This window comes from Micromys minutus (assembly GCF_963924665.1).
Source record: "Micromys minutus genome assembly, chromosome: 11".
NCBI classification, from domain to species: domain Eukaryota; kingdom Metazoa; phylum Chordata; class Mammalia; order Rodentia; family Muridae; genus Micromys; species Micromys minutus.
The window spans coordinates 27,926,806-27,949,966 of NC_137980.1; the positions used below are offsets into that span (position 1 = coordinate 27,926,806).

Genomic DNA, 23,161 nt, shown 5'->3' on the forward strand with positions numbered 1-23,161 from the left:
GAGCCCAGGTAAAAACTGCTGAGTTCTGCAAGGTTACAACAAGGTGAATATAAGCAGAAGGGGCAGGAACGGGGGAATAGGAGGAGCCGTGAAGTGAAGACCCTAAACTCCAGACACCTTGCCTTTGGATAGCATCTATGGCCCATAAATCAGAGCTGGGGCAATAGGAGGTCAGAGAACAGTGAAGCTGAGATTCTGAAATGGCATCGAGCCAATCGCCAGCCCAGGGGCATGCTTCACGCAAGGAGCTCTCTCTCTCTCTCTCTCTCTCTCTCTCTCTCTCTGTGTGTGTGTGTGTGTGTGTGTGTCTGTCTGTCTCTGTCTGTCTCTCTCTCACACCCACACACACACCCACACACACCACTGGCAGGCATGCATCAGTGTAGCTAATTAACTAGACATCTCTATTTATTTTTTTCCTGCTATAAAGGTTTTGATGGTATTTTCCAGGCAACCAAGTTTAAGAGGGATCCAATACAGTGAAAACACATGCCCGAATGAAATAATGCCTTTAAGAGAAAATTATCTTTTTTTGATCCATACTAACTCACAGTAAGCCTTTATTTGGGGCACACAGTGGGGTTACGCAACCATCTCCCATGCTAAAGGGATAGTAATGATGTCGGCTTTTACAACACTGACAGAATCAACTGAAAATTTCTCGTAAAGATTCCTACCATTCCTTTTCAAGAGGGGTCTTGACTTACACACATATTTTCACACTGACAGGCGACAAGCAGGCGTGTAAATATCAGTGATGATTCCCAATTGATGGTTTCCAATTTTCCATTTTCATAATTTTATGTTTTTAAGATGAGGTAGGAGTGAAATTAGGCTTTTTAAATGTTTGATGTAACTGTCACATGGTTTTTCCTACAGGCAAATAATTAATTACTGAGCTATACAACAATCCCATGAATTGGAGACTAGCCCCACCCTGTAGCCTCCTCCCCACCTCCCGCTTCTGTTCACCTGCTGTGTATTATCTTGAGGCATCAGAATCCTGAAGAATAAAGCAGGCTTTTGTAGCCAGCATCTGCTTTGTCTACTTCCTGGGCTGGTGAGGGTGAACCGGAACAATGCGGGTCAAGATGCTTTGTATATTGTGGAATCCTGGGGAAAGGGCACTTAGCTGCCTTTTCCCTCCCTCCAAGTGCCCTGCTGCGTGCTGTGGCCTGTGAATGGATGGCCATTTCTTAGGACTCCCTGGGCTCTATGGGGAGAGATTGCTTCGAGTAGGCTATAAATAGAGTTAAAGGTTTTATTGAACTGCTGTCCTCTTTGTGGAAAGTCTTGACGGCAGTCACCGTATGGCCAGAGTGAGCTAATTGTGAGCCACATGACCTCCATCTAGGCTCTGAGGGAGAATGAACCAGACCAGCTGAAACTCTGTTTTGCCCATGTGCAAGACAGGTTTCATCATTAACCACTGTATCCTGGTGGACTCTTGTGGGTGGGGGTTAGAGAAGACAGTTAATGAAGGGGAAAGTTTGGACATGGAATGTCAAGTTCACTGTTGAGTTAACACAGTAACACATGCATCTGGGCATTAATGCTAATGTTCTCACAATAACTTGCGTATTATTTAGAACTTAGGTTGTGGGAGACATAGAGGAGGGAGACAGGAAAGAAGCAAGAAATGAACCAATAATGTGGCCATCTGTGTCCTATGAAATACACACGCCTCAGAGGCTTAAGGAAGGAATGTTACCTCCATTAACTCTTATAATAACCCTAGGAGGTAGCTGCTATTATCCCTTTCAGGAATGAGAATAATTAGCCTGCACACCGTTAACTAGTGATTACTGCAAGTTTAAATTACAGCCAAGTATTTCATGACCCAGAGTTCCCATAGCCTGGACAAATCAGTTAACTTATAACTTTCTCAGAGAGATTAATTCTGGTTTTTATACAGTGTGAAGGTGAAAATGCAACTTAACAAGAAATTTTCTTCATTGTATTTACAAGGCAATTCAACTTACATGAGGTGCTATGATTTTAAGAAAAATACACTTTGATATTTTTCAGCATTGAACTATTTGCAAGATACAGATCTGATTTTTAGGTTTCCTTTATATGTAACTATTTATGTGTATGTGTGTGTGCATGTCTGTATGCAGGCACATACTGAGTGTGGTTCCCACAGAGGCCATAAGAGGGCGCCAGAGCTCAAGCAACTGAGGCTACAGGTGGTTTTGATTGGCCCAACAGGAGCCCTGAAAAACAGCTCTCTGCAAGAATAATACCTTCTCTAAAAGGATGAGCCATACCCCCACCCTTTATCCCATGAATAAGTTTTGATATTATGTGTCAATATTCTTTCTGTAGCTTGATAGTACGTATCAACATTTCTTCTGTAGTTTTAGTAGGGTCTTGTCTGCCAGCAAATTAAAGAAAAAAGCTCAGACATTTTCTCTCTGATACAATGGGACTCTGCCTTCAACACACAACAAATACACTTTCTTGGCTTTAATGTCTTTAAATTATGAGACCTCCAGGAACTCCAGAGGAGTGACACAAGCCACTCTCTTATTGGCACACTTAACATACATGTAAGATGACTACTGATTTATGCCAACCGTAGTGTTAAGCTAAGAAGAAGAATCAAAATTTCAGTTATCTTGGGTCTGAGGATGTTAATGAGATGCCAAGTTTGTTCCACTGAAGTTCACTGAAAAGCTGGAGCAGGGTATGAAGTGCAGCCCTTTGTGTGATGTTCACATGCTTGGGGCCAGTGCCAACTATGGCATGCCTCAGTAGCATCTCCCAGCAAACAGCCATGTTCCCACCTGGCCCCAGGTTGTAGGTTGTTTCTACCATTCATCTGTTTGCACCCAATGTAGTCTTCTCTGAGTTTGCCTGGTGATACAATGTCTCTGATTTAAAACAATCAATCAATCAAACAAACAAAAGACATCTACAAATAATAAAGCCCAATAGCTTTCATAAAACTAGGCCCCTCCTTCTCCCTCAGTTTAACCTGGAAGATCTTACATTGAAACATCTGACTAATGCAATCATGTTGTTTTGGATACTGCAGTTACAGACAGGGGCCATCCTCATCCTCCTTGGCCATTGGCTAAGAAAGAAACAATACAATAATGCAAATAAATGGTACATAACTTAATTGTAGAGGAAAAGAACAAGAACATGAACTTCAGTTTAAGGGTTTTTGCAAGTTAAATTCTGCATTATAGAACAATACAAAGCCAAGTGCCAGGTGCTCCTCTGTGATGCTAGACTTGGAAGCCAGAGGCATGAGGATCAGGCATTTAAGGTCTTTCTTGGCTACATTCTGAGTTTGAAGACTGCCTAGCTAAAGAAGAACATATCTCAAAAAAAACAAAACCAACTGACAAAAACAACAACAAAATTACCTGTGACATCTTATATATCCAATAGTAATATCAGTAAAGAACTCTTCCTCTCTGGGCTTTCTGGCCTTGTTACTGAACCTAAAATATTTACTTTAGTTCTTACTCTGGAGATGGCAGATTTCACTTAAGAGTTGAATTTTTATAAGTTAAGGTGCCGTGATGCCTATCTTGACATATACAACATACATTAAATGGGGAAAAAACTATTTTCTCTCCTCATCTCTAAAACATTCCCTTTCAAACAAAGAAGCATAAAACATAATTAAAAAATAAATCTAGTCAAGTAATCATTTAAATAAAATCCACTGACACAAGTTTTAATTGTTTCTTAATTCGGAAAATTAAAAATAAAGAGAGTATATAGTCCACTGTATTTACTTATAATGCCCTGTTTGATACCTTGATTTATAGACTAATAACTACCTAAAAGAATTATCATAGCCCAAATCAAACCAAACTAAACCAAAATAACAATACCAACAAAACAACCTCCAAACCCACAATCACATCCTCTCTGTCTTTCTCTTACAGCCTTCATTTTTCTCTCTTGTATCAGAGATGCTGACTTTAGAATAATAGTTTGAAAAGAAACTCGAACGAAACAGTGAAAACCTAAAGAAGAAAGCAGTGAGAATCTGGGCGAGGAGAGAGAAGCACATCTCATTGCTTCGTTCTCTTGTGTCCCCTGCCTCAGTTTCTCTCTGTGGTAATGTTGCAGTTTCACATGGGCCTTCCAGGCGTTCAGCCTGAAGTCCTTCATGGCTTTCCACGTGGATAAAGTTGGCCCATGGCTCAGTAAACACTGCAGTTTTGGAGTAGCATAAACTGAAACACTTGACACATTCAACCTGCTGAGCATCACAGTTCAGGACCCTGTAGGGTGCTTGCTCTTCATCCTCACGGGTCTGTGACTGACAGGGACATGTGACTCTGTGGCTGCCCAGGATCATGAGAGGGGTTTGTACTCTGCAGCTCTGGTCTTGGGATGAAAGCACAAATGATAAATCGAAGTATGGCTTCTGGGGAACACATGGTTCCTCTGTACAATGGTATCATTTTAGAAAAAGGATAGAAGTCAAAATATCATAGGGCAGGGACTACCTATCAAGTGTTTTGGTTTAAATTTTTAAGTTATTTTTATATTTCTAGATATCATTGCCTGTTTCTCCGTGATGGCGACTTTTTCTAGGTGGATAATATCTATCTCAGTACCTATTTCCATGGAAGGAGTAAAGGACCATGTCACTCTGTTGTCACTCTGTCGCTTTCCTGGATGATATTTTTGACTTGTTTGTACTTTTGCCCCTGATTTACGGATCTTTTCGATGTACCAGGAACCAGCTGGCAGAGAATTTGGGATGCCCTATCAAACAGTTTAGAGAAAAGAAACACTTAAGGATATGAAAGAGCAGAAGGCATCATCATGAGGGTTGTTAAGGGAAGGAACTAACTCCAGGGCACTGGTACTCATCTTCCTGATGACTACCATTTTGTAATCAATATTTAACAGTATAGAAAATTTGAAATGTTTAACATTTATTAAGAGCATTTATCTCTTAAAAATGAGACTACGGGAATTTTATTTGCCATTTGGTCATTTGCCTTTGTAAATGTTCTATAATGACTTCAACATAGTAAAAGACAACACAAAACATCTCTCTCTCTCTCTCTCTCTCTCTCTCTCTCTCTCTCTCTCTCTCTCTCTCTCTCTTTCACACACACACACAGAGAGAGAAAAAGAGAGAGAGATGCATGTACGCATGCACACACTCACACAAGCATGCACATGCAAAGCAGATTTTTCAGTGTGTCTTTTGACAAAACAACTTTGTCATGTTTATACTCTGTGGGATTGGTAAAGGTCAGTCTTGAGCACATAAGTACCATAAATTGTAACACCTGCATCAAATTATTCATGAGTATTACAAAATTCTGAGCATTAAAAAGTTATAAAAAAAAGTACAGAGCTGCTTGAGGTTCAGTGATTTTTTTTTTTTTTTTTTTTTTTTTTTTTTTTTTTGTATATACAAAATGGTAGTGGACAATGAGAGTGCGTCTGTGTTATGTCTGCAAACCCCTGTATAGAAGGGATGGATACAGCACAATTGTAGAACGTAGTCACTGTATTGAGGTCACTGCCCTTCACTAGAAGGGGAATAGTTAGTTATCAGTGTAAGCAGGAGCCCCAACTAATTTACTATTAAAAGGTACTGGTGTTCTAGAACATTCCAGAGTGACCACCAAAATGGCAACATGAATTTGCTCCTGGCAAGCAGGCCTGTGGGGAGAGGTTCCATGGCTGATTCTACTTTTGATTTAGTTGCTCTGTGTGTGCCTTACAGAATTTTTTGATGTAACCAGGAACCAGCTGGCGGAGGATTTAGGATTACACATCAAGAGCCAGTAACAGCCTGTTAAAGAGATAGCACATGTGGGTTTGCTGCATCGGTGTTTCTCGGGGGAAATATGACTGAAAAATCAAAGATCCTGAGAGCACTCATAATATTTGAACTACGCATAAAGCTAATTCACCTGCTACTGAGTTATGAGTCTAGTGGAACAAGCTTTGAAAGATTGCACAAATGACAAGAGCAAACTCATACAAATAGCACGTCTTACTTTTCAATGTCTTATGGTGGGTTTCCCTTTTAAATTCAAATCCATTTCTCTAAAATGCTCACATGAAGACAAAACTTCAATAGTGTCAAATAAACACTGTTTCAGAACAAAGGGATTTGCCCCGGGGCACGGAGCTGATGCAAATGTAACAGGGAGGTGGCCACACACTATTACCACTGAGCCTGAGGCTGAAAGATAGGGCACCTCACACTTGAATATAGCAACCTGGTGAATCCTATTCATAAAAGACAGAAGATTCTTGCGCTCATGTGGTACCTTCCCTAAGGCATGCAGCTAAGCACAGATATGCATGGGCACAATTACAATCCTGTAATGCAGATAGTACCCTTTAGTTATTAAAAGCAATGAGTTACACAGGTGCGCACTCGCATTTGGAACATATGTGTCTGTCCAACTTATGTGATGTTCTGCTAAGGTTTGTCTAGGTTCATAATCAAAAAGGCTTCTAATTGTGCATGTTTACAAAAGTAGTACTCAAACTTAGTTTTAATATGTATTCTATTGAGTAAAACACACTGCCGTGATGAAGTTTATTATACTCAACAGTATAATCATACTGTTCCTCTTGTTTGAAAGCTAATAGCTTCCTATGTGAATATCTTTTTATTTAAATACAAAGATCTTGACATCGAAGACAATTGTATTTATTTCTGGGATCTCCTACAATTATATGTATTTTCTATATACCTATAGGCAAATGCATACAAATATATAATGCATATGTGTATTAAAACCCCTTTTTCTGCATGCATGTCTTGCATTTTCACATGCAAAATTTTATTCACAGAGTCATAGTTTGTATATAAATTGCTTTACTATTTCCTTTAAAATATTTTATAAGCATTTTTCTTATACCTGTCATCTTCAAGTAAGACATTCTAAAATACACTTAACATTTTTTCTCTCCCTCTGAATCTTTATCTGTCTTTCATATATACATACACATACATATACATCATATGCATATATATCATGTACATATACATATGCATATATATCATATACATACATACATCATACAGACATGCATATACATATAAATAATTTTTATTTCAAAGCCTTTGTAGCATTTTGCCATTAATATAGTATAATTTATATAATTTCTATATTTCATTCTTGAGGGTATGACTTGATTCTGTCCAGGTTTCTAATGAAACTTTATACTGTACATAACTAGAACATTTCTATCTTTCTGTTAAATTTTATTTTTGAAAGTTTCTTTTAGAACAAATGTCATGGAAACAAAGGAGCAGGGTGTGAAAAGTCTGTTCTCAGAAATGTTGTCTTTGGGGGAAAATGGTCTCCATTAATGCTAAAGCGTTTGTGGGTAACAACGAAATGTAGAAGACAGCAACTTGGGACTAACTCTTACAAATTTCATGGCTGTCTTAATCTATATGCCATTTTTCCATGTTCCTCTGTTCTAAATGTGTGCACATTTTATAACTGTATTTATTTTTAATCCTAAAACAAGCCCAGATATTTATGCAAATAAAGCCTGTAAATAAGATTTGATGTCAGTGTTCTCGTGAATGGTGGCTTTGCTTGTACCTCCTGCTAAGATTTAAATGTCCTCTGGGTCTGTTTTCATCATCACCTTCAGAGAAGCCATAGCCTTTCATTTCAGAAGCTCCATCTTTGGATCCTTCAAAGGTTTCAAAATGCATGATCAATACAGACATCGATTACCAGTTCACAGCGGGATGATTTCCTTGCTGTAACCATTCGTCTCCTACAAGGACATGATTAAGCTTCTTCATAGTTCAGAGTTTTCATAGGTTTCTAGTTTTGGTGTTTGCAATTGAGCCTTGGGCCACTTGTATGGGAGGCCTGTGTTTCTTCACTGAGCTACAGCCCCACTGTTTAACAAGGGTTAAAAATATCATTATTCTGGTGCTGGTGTGATATGCTCACACTATTTTCTCATTCTTTGAGCTAGGAAATAGAAAGCTATTATGAAAAGAGGTTTGAGTCGCATGTAAGTTGAACTCTTAGACTGAACTTCAGCTAAGTCAAGGAATGTTCAGCGAGGCCACTCACTCAATGTTATGTGAGTCTGTAGCAAAATACAAAGTGGAAACAATAATAAAACTCAGCCCATTTTAAGGATATAAAATCTATATATGCAGAACATTAGGATATCCATACAGCAAACGTCACAATACTACAAATGCTCTTCTCCACCACTGCTCCTCTGCCAAGTCTAATAAGGAAAATCTGCGGCTAAGAATCGGCAGCAGGGGCAGAGAAGGCACAGGAATAGAAAGGAGCAGACTGTCCCTTTTCACCACTGAGCAGCTAATGCCTGTCACTCCGGCCTGTCACTCCGGCCTGTCACTCCAGCCTCCCCTCCATTCTCCTCAACTGTCAGACAGACGCTTGGCGGATGTGGGAAGGGCAGGCTCCCTGAGAACCTCAGAGGCTGGCATCACAGGAGAGCCTGCGCCAATTTTATGGTGTACTGGTTTTACAAAACCCTGACATTTATGGCTAGGCTACTCCAGGCAAACGCTATGATATGTGGCCATCAGCTCAGACCTATATTTATGTGTAAAGTCAAGAACAGAAACATCCATGAGTGTCCAAGTTATAATATCTCCAAAGCCTTCTACAGCTGCACTTTCCAAACTAACAAAACAGCGGCTCTTCCACAAGAAGAGTTCAGTCCCATGGGCACCCAAATAACCTACAGGAAGCCTGGGGTTCAGCACCCAGCACTGAAAGGAGTAAAAACAGAAGGAGAAGGAGATAAATGATCCCTTCAGTTGTGGAGGGGTTAAGATGAAGTGAGACCGGTGAGAGGAAATTAGAAGCAGATGGGAGACGCAGTGGGAGGTGCCTGAATCTGTCATTCCTAACGTCCAAAGGGGTCAATGGTGGACTTTGGTTTTTATGTTGTTGTTTTTGTTTTTTTGTCTGTTTGATTTTGAGACAAGATCTAGTACAGTCTGGGCTATAGAGTGAGTTCCAGGACAGTATGAGAGTGAGTACTAACATAGCCTGAGGTACATGAGCTAAGGTAGCCTGGGGTACAGTGAACTAAGGTAGCCTGGGGTACATGAGCTAAGGTAGCCTGGGGTACAGTGAGCTAAGGTAGCCTGGGGTACATGAGCTAAGATAGTGTGGGGTACAGTGAGCTAAGGTAGCCTGGGGCACAGTGAACTAAGGTAGCCTGGGGTACATGAGCTAAGGTAGCCTGGGGTACATGAGCTAAGATAGTGTGGGGTACAGTGAGCTAAGGTAGCCTGGGGCACAGTGAACTAAGGTAGCCTGGGGTACATGAGCTAAGGTAGCCTGGGGTACATGAGCTAAGATAGTGTGGGGTACAGTGAGCTAAGGTAGCCTGGGGTACATGAGCTAAGGTAGCCTGGGGTACAGTGAGCTAAGGTAGCCTGGGGCACAGTGAACTAAGGTAGCCTGGGGTACAGTGAGACCTAGCTGCAAAACAACAAACCTAAATTCAGAGAAAAAAGTCTTATTCTGTTACAGTATCAGTAACATTTTATTAGATCAAACTAAAGATGGATAGAGACAAGGACTCCAAGAGCTGGGGGGACTGGACTCCAGATGCAGAACCTCCCACCCAAGAACACCGCTAAGACAGCTCAAGAGCCAATCCAGGCATGTTTTAAGCTGACCACAGACTCTGATAAAAGGGAACAAACTATAATAAATAAGTTCTACAAGTCTGTACGTTGACAGAGTCACCTTCCCTGTTCTGTTAACACTTGCTTTAGAAAACTTTATCACGTGTAACTTCATCAATCCTGAAAATGTATTCTGTTGGAAAACTGCCATTTTATATGCTATTCATCAAATGAATCATGTAAAAACTGTCCGTGTGCTTTACCCTGTCCTTTCCTAACTGGAGCCCAGTGTGATTTCCTGACACGGAACACTGGAGACATGCACACAGTGCAGAAGGGTTAAACTGTACCCCGCTCACCCCATATCCATAAAAGTAAGAAAAGGCAAACGTGAGGGCAGGAGTTTGGAAAGAAATTCAATAAATTATGTGGAAGTCAAGTCGATCTTCTCCTGGGAAGTGATCCCAAAAGTATGCACAGCAAAACAAAAGCAGACAAGTGGGCCAGAGCCAGACACACTCAACAATTAACATTCCTATTGGAAGGAAGAAAATACACGCAAAATGTAAACATTTACGGGCTAATATACAGATACATAGAAGAATTCTCTACGAAGTAGCAAAAGTTGACCAGGGATATGAAGAGACATTTTTCAGAAGGTGCACAATGGCCAACACTGTGTGGAACAGTGTTCAATGGCACTAACCAGCAGCAAAAGAGAGATCAAATCCACAGGTCAGTCCTCACCTCAGGCTGCTTGGTATGGCTTTTGTCAGAAAGACAAATTATAGCAAGTGTTGGCAAAGGTTCGGAGAGAGGATAGATACCCTTGTGAACTGTTGATTAGAGCGTAAATTGGTGCAGCCATTTCAGAAAAGGGTATGGGGTTTCCTCAGAGAACTAAAAATAGGGCTATGATATGATCCAGCAATCCTATTTCTGGGAATATATCCAATGGAAATCAAATTACTATTTCAAAGAGATGTCTGCAGACCCATGTGTGCTGTGACATGATTCATAATAGCTAAGTTATAGAATCATTCTAAGTTTTCCCTGACAAATGACTGAAAAAACGTTATACAAACACACACATACACTCACATATACACACTCACACACTTACATACAAAGATACACTCACATACAGACACTCACATATACTCACACACACACTCACATACACACTCACAACACACTCACACACACTCATGCACACTCATGCACACTCACACACACATGCACACACTCATACACACACACACACACACACACGCATGTACAGATGAATCTGAAGATGTTTTGCTGGGTTAAATGGAGCAGACACAGGGAGACAAATGTATGTTGTCCCTTACACTGGCATCTAAAAAAATGTCATAGTGATAGAAGTAGAAAACAGACTGGCCATCAGCACTTCAGGAAGAGAGAACAGGATGATATTGTTGAAAGAGAAGTGATCTCTTTGATCAAATGCATAGGCTCTATATAGCCGATGCACACCACACTTAAAGCTCTCTTGATTGGCTGAGAATATAAAGGACCTTATGCTTGAGTCAATAAACGTCTCATCCAACCCGACAGCAGCCATCATTTCATAAGTTTTGCACATGTTCAAACAGCAGCCCATACACTATAAATACATACAACTCTTATTCCTCGATTGTTCTAGAGACTCTGGTGGGGAGAAACAAACTAAACAGCAGGATGTTCCCCTACACTTACCCATCACCAAAAAAAAAAAAAAAAAAAAAAAAAAAAAAAAAAAAAATCACAGATACAAATAACCCAACTTGAGGGTCCTTTAGTTTTACTTTGAAGAATTGTAGCATAGTTCAAAAATGTGGAGAAGACCGGAGGGCTTTTATAACGGAGACATTGACTCCTCAGGTAAGACGTCCCTTGCCAACAGCCAGATTAGAGACTGAATACTTGAGTCAGGCCCAAGACTCTTAGAGTTTCTCTTTGATTTGTATTCTACAGAATAAAATATTTTGTGCAGAGATTCACATGCAGATAGTCAGGTCTGTTTTTCATTGTTATTGCTCCAACTAAGCAAAGCAAGGTGGTGGATGTGAATCCACATGTACCCATCCTCCCTGGCACCGCAGCACGTCTCTCCTGTGACGTCTGACACCCGAGCTGCACCCAGGCTCTTGTATTCTGTCAAGGTCTTCAGGCATCTGTCCCTTCCAGCCATGCATGCTCTCTATTTGGCCTAGAAGGGGGAGTCCCTACTTCATAGAATGAGGCAATTTCTTCCTAGAAAGCTAAGAAGGAAGGCTCTTAGGCTGGGATTTGAGCTCCACTAGGACACAAGGCAGCTGTAGAGGAGTGTGCTAAAATATCAGCCACACAGTCTCAGAAGAGTCTGGAGTGTGAGGGCAGTCATCCAGGACAGTGCTGATGTCTGTGAGAAATTACTTATTTGCTTACTATTCTGATTAGTTTCCATTGACTATTATTTTAAGACTCCATCACTGGATAGGGTGTTGCTTGTACCTGGGAGACATGTGGGCTCATGAGAGGGAGAGATCATGTGGGGCCAAGGCAGAACCAGAAGCAAACACTCATCGTCTGTCTGTCTGTTGAAGGCGAGACACTCTGAAGGCCTCAGGGAGAAGCCAAGCTAGTCTTCAGGACTGTGAAAAGCACTGGGCTTAAAAACAGATGAGATGATTTGGCGGGGAAAAGCACAGGTTTAGTGTTTCACGTGTAATACTAGATTCATGTAGATTCTTAAGAGAGTATGTATGTGTTATTTCTCTGAAATATAGTTGATGGGATTTAAAAATAATCCTATATTTATGGTACTTTTCTAAGGTATTAAAACTCCTATGGAAACATATTTAAAATGTACCTTTGACATCATAAAATTTATTAATTAGTATTAGTATCTAAATATCATATTATGAAAAAATAAGCAAATGACTTTTGTAAGCACAGCTATTTTTTTTTTCCTTTCTTGAAGGTCTTATCAAACTTAATGAGGAGACGATTTACTACAGAGGTAGAAAATTCCCATGAGATCACTAGCTTCTATATAAACAGCTAAGGTCAGGAAGAACAGGGGAGAGCAGGACCACCAGCAAATCTCCACAATGTCAAATTGTCTATTAAAGTATTTTTAGTCTTTATAATCTAACATCCTGAGATCAAACTTTTTTTTGATCTACAATGGTTTTATCTCTAGTGGCCATTTCATAAGCTTCGATCTTTTGTAGTAATTAAATTTCTCAAGCAACTTACAAAATCACAAAATATCCATATTATATAAGATACAAATAACTATTCAGTTCAATTATCTGATTATTTATGGGACAATTTTTTCATATTAGCTCCAGTCCTTGGAATTAGAGAAGGGATATTCAAAAATGGGTTTGTGCAATTATCAATGTTCTGAACCTCCAAGTTTGGTCATGGATAATAAGATTATCCAGCAAATGCTGAGGGTGGTTTTGGTGTGCAGTTTTTACTGTCTCCTCTGTATTAATATTTTAGTAGTCCATAACTTATTAGTGAAAATATCTCACATTTCTAGAATTTTCTAAATCTGTGTTTACCTTCTATACATTTCTCAAAGGTAGACTCTTATTTTATGATCTTATGGTAAAGCATTACAGAGGGGAAAACTGATTCTTAAATTCTTAAATGCCCTCTCTAGATTACGTGCAGGACAGAGGATGGTTGAGGGTTTCCCTCTGAAGACTGTATTAAAACATACTTCAGTATTGCTTTGTCGGTTCATGCTACGCTGAGTCTAGTGAACTGTCAGGCAGAGAAGACTTTTGATTAGTTTCATACTTTCCCAGCTCCTTGCAGTTTTCCTTTAACATGACTGTTAACAGTCATGGTTAATGCCCTCTTGTACTCGGCACTCCTCCGACCCAGAAGTCTTCATTTTGTTCACTTTGACCCGGAAGTCCTCAGCCTGTTCACTCTGACCCGGAAGTCCTCAGCCAGTTCCCTCGAATACCCTCCAATATATTACAAGGAGGTCAGAAATAAGCAGTGAAGGTTCCAGGGTAAATTAGAATAAGTCAGGTAGTTGGGAGCTAATGAGTGTTAAATATCTTTGAGAAGTATAAATCTAGATATATCTATTTGTATTGCTGTATTTTGGAAATGACTATGCCTTGAGTAATGGAGTAAGATAATTTTGTGTCTTAAAATTCTATCTCTCTCTCTCTCTCTCTCTCTCTCTCTCTTTCCTTTTTTGGAGACAGAGTCTCACTATGTAGCCCAGGCTTCTCAAGCATTTGGATTGCTGTATGTACCATAATAACAAGCTCACTTAGAAGTCATTTATTACATGAGTAACTGCCACTCAGACCTTTATCTCCTGATGCATAGTTGTTTGTTTGTTTGTTTGTTTGTTTTGTTTGTTTTGGTCTTTTTTTTTTTTTTTTTTTTTTTATGCAATATCCTTGTTATCCACACTACTAAAATAGCATGGTTCGCTTATTCTTAACTTAAACCCCTCTCCGTATCCGATATTGAATCCCCTACAAGTAAACACTGTTGGCCACCGGTGATGATTTTTACGCTGATCACACAGTGATGGGGAACATGCTTACACTGATGACTAGAGAAAGTATCTTTGATACTCTTTGTTTTATATTCTCTTTCTCTCCTGTGCCTATGGTCCTTGAGGCTGGCATTACCCTTTCTTGTCCAAAATCTTAAATAGAGTTTAAGTGACAACTTTACTCAAGGTTGGGATTCACATGACCAGGGGAAAAGTAGAAGAAATTGAATAACTGATCCAAGTTACCCTGAGTGTGGCTTCCAGAAGTCATGGTCTCTGGTTCATATATAACAAAGACTTCTCTGTTTCTAATTATCTCACCTGCCTTCTCTTAAAAGAAAACTGCTTTGTTGTTTTCCTTAGTTGTTATTCCTTTGAGCTCTTTCTTTCTTCTTTAAAATACGTAATTACGGCCATGTGGGTATTTCGATGGCAGAACAGGAATGAGAGCTATCTGCGAACATCTTGGAAGAGGTCAGGGAGTAGAACCAATGTCAGAACAGCATTAAAGTCTAAACTCTCAGAGTTCATACCCTCTAGATGACTTCTCTTCTCTCTGTTGGCTTTTAGGAATGCAGTATTATCAACACAGACAGAAGTCAAATAGGGCAGCAGCCCTTTGCAACGTGTGGGAGTCCGGCACTCAATACCACCAGCCCTGGAAGATTACTGAACAGTAGATGGTATCAAGCCTTCTAATCTGCAGAAGTACCAGCAGAATGCTTCTGCTGTACAGTCATGAAAGAGCACTGGAGCGAACCAGATGTAAGATGAAGCAAAAAGACTGAGAATTAAAGTGTTCCAGGCTTAGAGCCCTTGAGGGAAGAGAAGTTCACAAGGCAGTGTTGCTCTGAGGTGAGCACTTGCAAGGCCTGAAAACAGCCATTTATCATCCCAGGGTGTAACCTCGCTCGTTTTGTTTGCCTTATCCAAGAAGATAATGAAATGCAACATGTATTTTTGGAAGTGGGAGAAAAAAAATATTGAATGAAGGCTGGAACATCAGCCCCCTCTTATTACAGGAAGCAACAAGCAAGGATGTAAAACTGTCACAGCAAGTAAACAAGGCACTAATTAGGATCCTGGGTAAAGAACAGCTCTCCTATCCCCAAGAGAGGCAGCTCAGCACAGTGTTTACCAAAGCTAATAGGATGGGGAGCTTTGGAAGAGGACAGAGATAAGAAGGGTGCTCTGGGGATGGACATCAGTGTTGTTGACCTCTGGGAGAGAAAATACATTCCTGTCTCTAGGAAGCATAGAAACTCTGGCAGGGGCCTGGAGTACTTGTGCCCTAAGGAGACAGTATAACCAGGGACAGAAGGGTGGCAGGATTCACCTCAAGGGGAGCCCTGAGCCCAGAGAAAAAACAAAAATTATGGAAAGATTCCTACAGACCCAACACCCCAGGCAGTCGGTGGCTTAAAGCAGCTGAAAACCACAAGTTCCAAAGCCACCTTACTGGTGAATGATAAAGTCTGAAAATGACTGTTTATGCTTCCAGGGGACTGGTTTCTTCATGACTAGACCTAAAGTCTCTTGTCACTGTGGCACAGAGGCAGCAGAGTGGCCTTCGTTGGGATGCTAGGCAGGGTCAGCACAGGGCATTTCAGCAGGAGACTGGGTAATTCACTAAAGAAATGTAACACAGTTACAGCTCTAATGGTAGAAAATGAGGCTCAGCTAAGATTAACTAATACTGGCAAGGCAGTTTTGTTTATTCAGCATCCCAGTTACTTGATATTGAGGGTCTGACCTGAGATAATTAGAGTAGCAATCGAACAGTTCAGCACTGGGTCAGTTGTGGATTGCAAATCATTGCTGCAAGCGCACAGTTTCCCAGGGGCCAACAGTGTCCTGGTGTGAAGAAAGCATCTCTTCTGGGAGAATCCTTGTCCTGTTCCCCTGATGTGGTTGAAAATCTCATACAGCTCTCTCAGAACAATGCAACACATGTCTTCTATTACTTTAAAATGCATTCTAGGTGTTTTATTTTCTATCAGCCGAATGACATTGTGAAGGCTTTATGAAGATTGATGTGGATTCTGGAAAATTATTTACCCCAAACTCCATATTTGGAATAGTCACAAACTTTCTCTTAATTAAGTCTTGAATTATGCTAGCATTCTCAGTTTGCAAATAGAAATTTAAAACTAGAGACTATCCAAGTAAATTTATTAAAACAACAATAATTCAATAAGAAACCTGGCTAAAGGTCTACTTACTAAATTCTATCTCTCTCTCTTTTTTTTATCTGCTTGTTTTAATCAGATCACTGGGCATTTATAGCGAAGTGTTCTTGAATTTCCAGCAGAGCCTCTGATTTAAAAAAACAAACAAACAAACAAAACTGTTTTGGGGGACAACTGGCCTACCTGTGAGAATGTTGCATACCTCAAATAATACATTGGCTCCCTAAAAACATCCCTCAAGAATACTTATATCTACAGTATAACCTTACCGAAGTTACTCATGATGCTTAAATATTTGCACTTAACGTATTTTAAACAAAGACCCTGCTATGCAAACTGAGTTGCAGTGTAGCATCCCTGTCAGAAAGCATTTTCTCTTTACTAAGAAGTGTGGGGTAGAGTACTGTAGATGGAGTTTCTCTCTGGATCTCTCCCAAGCCTTCCATGGTCTCACCCGAAAAGGACCAGTGGCAGACAGGGGCTAGCGCCTTAATTAATTCATTGCACCTTCAGGTCACCAGTGAAAAAACCTCAACTGGCAGGAGACATTTAGATCGAATCAGTTTAGAACAAGTGCAGCTTCTAAATAAGACCTTACTGAGGAACTCAAAACACTCTGGGCAGGGAGCATTCCAACGGGGTAGGCTGGTGGGAGGAAAGGAATGCAGGGTTGCAAGAACAAGAGACAAGTGTGTCCAAAGAGGAGGTCCTTGAGGACTGAGAGATGGCTCGGTGGGAAAAAACTATTGGAGTGGAAGCCTGCCAGCCTGGGTTCAGTTGCCTCAAGACAGTGAAAAAGAAAAAAGATGGACGTAGTGATGTACTTCTCCAATCCCCGCGCTCATGCAGAGAGATGGAAGGCAGAGACTAGACACTTGCCAGGAAGCTCCTGGGCCAGATAGCTTGGAGGAAGACATTGCCTCAAAGTGGAAGGGGAGAAATGAGTCCTCAAACTGCCCCCTGACCAGATATGCTCACTTTGGTATATACGTATGAACCACATACTTATATACCACATAACAATCATCCTGCAATATTTTAATATTTTAAAAAAGAAGAGGAGTAGGAGGAAAAAGAAGGAAGAGGGAGAGAAGGAGAAGAAAGAGGAGAAAGAGGTCCTTAAGTTAGAAACCACACTCTTGCATCAATGGCCTTCCCAGAATCCAGGACGCCTTTCCATCTTATTGTGGTTCTAGGGTGACTTACATTTCTAAATAGGTCTATTAATTGTGGAGGGTGTGAACACCCATTGGTTATGGCAACCACTTCTTCAAACTCAAATTGTAATAAGTACTAATGGGACATTCACAAAGGGCCGAGAGGAATAATATGAAGTTCCAGTAACTTCCACACGAATGCTGCGATTCACCTGAGCAAAGCATTCAGAACCATAAAGCATTTGCTGTTCACAAAGCCGCCACAGCGGCAGGAGCTTCACTCCTGATTGAGACAAGTTGTAATATAATCCCCACCTGGCACAGCTGAGGGGAAATTTTTATATCTTCCTATTCCAGCTGGTGCCATTTCATCTGATGCCATCTCCTCAGTGGGCTCAGTGAATTAAAGTCCTTACTGACGGTTAATGGCAGACACAGTGAACAGGACTCCAGAACAGATGTCTGTTAATGCGCCAAAGCAATGGGACAGCCATCTTTACAGTGCTCTTAAGAGCTATTCCATCCCTACCTCATGAACCCTCGCAGTACTTGAACATCACCTTTGTCTTCTTAGTTCTCAAATAGGAGGCAAGGACAAAGGGCGGAGTGCGGAGAGCAAGATTCTTAGTCCAAGTCTCTGATCTGAAGGAGTGTACGGAGTGGAGTCATGACAGTAGTTTCCAAGGCAAAGGGATTAAGATGATGCATAATTGTGAGACTCCCCAATGGCTCACTCTGTGTTCCTTACCCAACGGCATCCTGGCTGTAAACTGCATGTCTGCTGTAACACAGCTCAAACTTATCCCATCTCACACCTCTGTTCTTCATAGGTCAGCACATACCTGCAACTGACTTTGCAGCCCATTTTACCCAGAGATAAGAGATAACAGGTCGGGAGAGTCTGTTAACTAAGCAGTAGCAAAGGTAGGATAATGCTCTGCCTTCCCGGGGCTCTTTGTGCTTTAAAGCCTTCGGAGGAGGAATTTTGTGTGATTTTCTATCTTGTCTGTTTTCTGGAAATTTCACATTTTTGTTCTCAAAGTAAGCAGAGAAATATCCCCAATGGTGAAAATAGAAAGCTTACACTAGAGTAAAATAACACACCATAATAATTTTTTTAAATATAGAGCTCTCTAAGGATGCAGTATGTTTTTAAGAATTAATTAATTGAGGCTTCTCAGAAACCTGTTAAGTTATAACATGATCTTGAGAGTATCACTTTTAGAAACAGAAGAATGAACATTATGAAGGCTTTTGGGAAAATTAAAATTCAAAACCTTGGAACAAGGAAATAGATGCAAATGCAAAGATTAAAAAGAAGGAAGGGAGGAGAGAGGGAGGGAGGAGGGAGGGGAGGAGGGAGGGAAGGAGGAAGGAGGGGAGGAGGGAGGGGAATAGGGAGGGAGTGAAAGAGAGGGAGGGAAGGGGAGAAATAGATAGATAGATAGATAGAGAGAGAGAGAAAGACAGACAGAGAGAGAGAGAGAGAGAGAGAGAGAGAGAGAGGAGCTAAGTGGACACTGTTAAGCCATGTTATTGGAAGTATGCTGTAGGTGTAAGTACCAGTGTGCTCATCTGTTCTTGCTCCTCCACACCTCCACAACTGGGAAGAGCATGAGAAAGGACCAATGTTAGAAGGGAACCAGTTACTCTGTTTCAGTTCGGGAAAAAATTTATGAGCACAAAGCACACTCTTCCACTACAACCCTAGTTTCTACAATTTAGGAAGTGGCTTTTCAAATAAGCCTTTGTCAGGAACCATCCTCAACTTGCTCTTCCCGTTTCCGTATGTGTAATATTTTGTCAACTTCACCATGAAGTCACTTCATCTTGGCAGAGTTGGCCAAAGCAATGCAGACTTCCTCTCTTTTACCTAGCATTCCATAAAGATGACATCCCTGAAAATCAGATAAAAATGGGTTCCAAGCCAGGAAGTTAGAATTTCTGCACTGTGCTGTGGTTTCCCAGTTGTTACAGGCACCAACTTAGCTGCAGTCTTATTTGGTTTTGCCTATGCAGAAGGAATAGTGCTCATTTCTACCTAATGACTTCAGGTATACCGATCTGTGTATCCAACATGATGACCAGGATTGAGAACAGCTCCATCGTGTCCTCATTAACAGTCCGCATGCCTCTCTTATATGAGCACATCTCCCCGGTAGGCTCCTGGCTCGGCGGCATGACTCCGTTCTCATCCTGCCCCACATTCAGCATGGTGCCACTTTGGTTTTCATCTAATTTTCCCCATCCATGCATCAGCAGTTTCCTTTGTTGTGACACAGGTAAATCACATCGCATTGAGAAAACAGGAATCAACCGAGTAAGCAGGGCTTTGTCTTTGAGAAAATTACAACGCTTAGCTTTTTTATTGTACTTCAGCAGACACTTTTGGGCTACAAACAAATGCTGATAGTAGGTGTCTTTCTTTCTTTCTTTCTTTCTTCCTTTCTTTTCTTTCTTTTTTTTTAAAGTAGTAAATTTCCTGGTTTGATTAAGTGAGATAATCTTTAAGACCGAGAACATTATAAAAGTATTTTAAGAATTAAGTTCAGCAGATGTAAGGCACGGTTTTGGAGTATTGCACATTCTGTAGCTGTGCCCACTCCATGTGGCTTTGGCCTGTTGAGTAACAAGCATGCTTTGTGTGGTTAGAACACTCTGACAAGGCTAAGGATGTGGATACACAGTATCAATAGGACCAATAAGAATCCCCATCCCCATCTTGGCAACATCAATTAATGTAAACATGACATGTGACACAGGCCAGGTAAATGGAAGCCACTAAAAGTTAATTCTTAGATTTTTGTTGTAGGGACTAAAGGAGACATTTTCTTCTATGACTGGATTAATTCTAACAAAATATGGAGCAAGCCAGTTTAGGATTAAGCCTGTGAAGAGCAAACAGCGAGAGATGGGGAAGCAAATTGAAACCTTGGATCTGGCCACCTTTTCTCAAAATCAATTCTTTCTATGCTCCCAGTGAAAAGAGGCAAGGTCCCTTTAAATTTTTTCTATGTCTTCTAACATTATACTAACCACTGTCACTAGAGTCCTTAAGAGCGACATTGCAGAAGAAAATGGCATTTTTCATTTGGTCTTTTGTGCTGCTAGCTCAGCAGGTTCCTGTAGCACTCCAACCTTCTCTGATATGCAGGCTCTCCCACACACTGCAAATAAACAAGCACACTGAACACAGATGCACACACAAAAACCCACAACACACTGATGTACATATACACAGACTGCACACAGACATGCACACACATACAAAGCACCCAGACACTCATGCATGCACACAACACACAGACATGTATATATACTCTGCACACAGATATGTTCACACTCACTGTACAGAGACATGCACATGCTCTGCACACAGAAATGCACACACATTACACACAGACATGCATATGTACACAGTCATGCAAACAAACACACTGAACACAGACATGCAAACATACATCACAGAGACGTGCATACTGCAAACAGACATGCAGACACACAGTACACACAGTCATGTACATACAGCACACAGACATGCATATATGCACAGAGACATGTACACAAACACACTGCACACAGATGTGCACACATACTGTACATATACATGTATACTCATTGCACACAAAAATGCTCTCTCTCCCTCTCCCTCTCCCTTTCCCACTCCCTCTCCCTCTCCCTCTCCCTGTCCCACTCCCTCTCCCTCTCCCTCCCCCCCCTCAGCTTCCCCCTCCTGCAGCTCTCCCAGCTTCTGCATTAACTGTTCACAATGAGCATTGGCCAGAGTGTGCAGGCATTATAAGCTCTTTCCCACTGTAACCCCTGAGACATTTTGTAGCAGAGTACTCTCAGTGAGGCACCCCATGGACATCCCCAACCCTCTAGAAGGCTCATTGAGTGAGATCCAGAGAAAGGCATGCCAGAAAGTTCCATGGGCACAGCCCCAGTGAATTCTTGACTATTTTTTCTAGTAAACCAAGGGACACCTTCATCAGTGAAGTCTGGACTTCAGTCCGGAAAATGGCCTTTCTCCTGGCTGCTCAGTTCACCACAGTGAAGCATCTCTTCCAGTCTGTGCTCCTGCTATTTTTTTTACCTTCTCCCTACTTATTCTCTGCTTTCTAATCCCTTGTTATAGGGAGTGATTCTTGATATTAAACTTTCCCTGGACAAGTTGGGTTCTCTCTGCTGACTGGACTCAGAGTGAGAGTGCATGCCTGAAGGCTGGGCTTCCCTCAGACGTCTCCTCTTTATAGTCTAATAAACGCCACAGCTTTACCAACATTGGTGACAGTTACATTTTGAGGAACCACAGAAGTCCTGAGAAACTGAGATCCAGAAAATCAGTAGGTAGACTATGATCCAGTAAATATTGCCTCCAAAAGCCCATAAACACAGTTTTAAAATGGGCCTTAAGGAGGGAAAGCAATTCAGATGATAAAGTCTCTGCTTTGAAGACATAAGGACATGAGTTTCTCCTCTGGAACTCACATACAAAAGCCAGGCATAGTGACCACAGTCAAAGAATCATACAGCTGGGGCACCCTTGTGGCTGCCAGCCTAGCTTAATGGAGAGCTTCAGAACAAGGAAAAAACCTTGTCTCAAGGAATGGGAACAGTGTCTGTATCACCACACTGCAGGTTGTCCATGTGGATGTGTCTACATGTATATGCACACATATGTAAACATGTGTACATATATGCAAAATAGACTCTCTATTCCAAATTCAAACTTTCACTGTACAAGAATAATACAGTTTTAGCTTTGAGTTCTCTCTCTCTCTCTCTCTCTCTCTCTCTCCTCTCTCTCTCTCTCTCTCTCTGTGTGTGTGTGTGTGTGTGTGTGTGTGTGTGTGTGAGAGAGAGAGAGAGGGGGGGAGGGAGGGAGGGGGGAGGGAGGGAGGGGGGAGGGAGGAGAGAGAGAGAGAGAGAGAGAGAGAAGAGAGAGAGAGAGAGAGAGAAGAGAGAGAGAATTATGAGTGAATTTTACATGTTTTATTCTAGACTTCTTCTAAGGAGCATGCTTCAGGGTGAAGACATCGCTCTATCCAGGGAAAGAGCTTTTTCCCAGGGAGTTGACAGTAATAATTCTCCAATTTTGAATCAATGTCATTAAGTCAACATTAAGCAGTTAATGCTTTTATATTTATTGGGAAACTATCCAAGATGGGCTCCTGTTAAATATAATTATCCTGAGCTGAGTGACTTTAAGAGATAAAATAAAGGCCACAGTTATTTTGAGCTTGAATGCTCTATTTTTCTTATTATTTTATGTGTTTATAGAAGTCAGTTGCTTTTCTCCCACTGAACTAAACTAAAATAATCTCTCAAAGAAATAGAGATGAGTTTGCAATTATGATATGTAAGAACAATAAAGCCTGATAGCTATTAAAAATACTCAAAGAGAAAACATAGCATACAGTAACAAGTATTATGTTTTAGATCCTGTCTTCAAAAATCAAGAAAGACCATCCTAATTTGAACATGGGTACCTGGTTACTGTTGTACAGCAATTGGCTTCAAGGATGCTAAAAAAGATGATTAAGAAATGCTCTAGGTAGAAGTTGGCACTAAATTTAGATCAATACATATTTTGAAATGGCAAGAGTACTGAGTAAAAGCCAGACAAGCAAAGCTGTCAACTCTCATGTATTGTCATCTTCAACCTGTGCTCTTTCTAAACAGTAAC

At 40.9% G+C, this 23,161-nt stretch overlaps 1 protein-coding gene across 3 annotated transcripts in view; it reads right to left on the bottom strand.

Annotated features, from left to right (window-relative positions):
* The window catches only part of ARHGAP24 (Rho GTPase activating protein 24), a gene marked incomplete at its 5' end in the record, with an annotated part of 368,413 nt that overhangs the window by 118,546 nt on the left and 226,706 nt on the right, over window positions 1-23,161 (bottom strand). The gene's annotated exons all lie outside the window — the stretch shown is intronic.